We start from the raw sequence: 938 nt of genomic DNA, 5'->3' as shown, positions 1-938 counted from the left end.
ACCTGCTCCTCCTCTCCAGCCCCTTCCACGGTCCCCGAGACCCCAAACACCGCGCTTCACGGCCTTGACTGGGGGAGGCCATGGCGGGAGGTCAGGGGAGGCGAAGGCGGAACCGCGCCGGCGGAGGAGGCGGGGTCTCTCCAGGTCCCGCCCTCTTCTGGGATCTAGCCAATCGCCACGCGCCCCGAAACACGGCCCCGCCCCCGGCCCTCGGCCTGCGAGCCGCCTGGCCGGTAATAATTAAGCAGCGGGGGGCGGGGCGTCGCGTCAGCGCTGGGCACCGACCAATCAGGAGCACTTCCCGTGTCGCGTCACAGGCCGAGCAACCAAACAGAAAAGTTTACTAAACAGCGGACGAGAGGCCGGCGGCGGCGGCGGCGACGGGACCAGAACGAGCGCGGCGGTTCGTCGGCCTCACCTGTCCTCCTTCACCCGCGGCGTCCGGCGGCGGGCAGCGCGTCCGGCGGAGAGGGCCGCCGCCAGGTGAGGCGAGGTGAGGAGCGAGCGGCCGGGCGGCGCCGGTTCCCCTCCCCTCCCCCCACCTTCCCCGTGAGGCGCGGCCGGGCCCGGCCGGAAGCGGACGGAGGGCGGCAGGTGGCGGCGGGGGGCCGTGCGGCCGCTGAGGGCCCGAGGCCGAGGGTCCGGGCGCGGAGGGGGGCGCGGCGTGTGGAAGCCCCCGCGGCCGTGTTCTGGAGCAGTTGGCGGGGCGGGCGGTCCCGGGACGTCCGGGGGTCCCCGAGTTCCCAAAGTCTCTGAGCGTCCCGGGGCTGCCTGCCCCTTCCGGGACCTTTCAACCTGCCGCGCCCGCCCGACGGGAAAGGGGCCGGAGGTTCGTCGCGCTCCCGGGCCGCCTGGGCCCAGGAGATTGGGCATATTTCATTCCCCCCACTTCTACAGCGGCAGTTTTTATGGGCCGCGCGGGCCCAGCCCCCGTGCGG

The 938-nt window shown here is 73.9% G+C and overlaps 1 long non-coding RNA gene across 1 annotated transcript in view; it reads left to right on the top strand.

Moving 5' to 3' along the window:
• Window positions 1-10: 10 nt before the first annotated feature.
• LOC106695497 overlaps window positions 11-938 on the top strand; it is a 16,189-nt gene continuing 15,261 nt past the window's right edge. The window contains exon 1 of the long non-coding RNA XR_002827503.1: window positions 11-493. This is a non-coding gene — a long non-coding RNA (uncharacterized LOC106695497). The remainder of the gene's footprint in view (window positions 494-938) is intronic.

The sequence above is a fragment of the Myotis lucifugus genome, unplaced genomic scaffold, assembly GCF_000147115.1.
Source record: "Myotis lucifugus unplaced genomic scaffold, Myoluc2.0 scaffold_1438, whole genome shotgun sequence".
Lineage (NCBI taxonomy): Eukaryota > Metazoa > Chordata > Mammalia > Chiroptera > Vespertilionidae > Myotis > Myotis lucifugus.
This window is presented reverse-complemented; position numbering and strand designations above follow the sequence as displayed.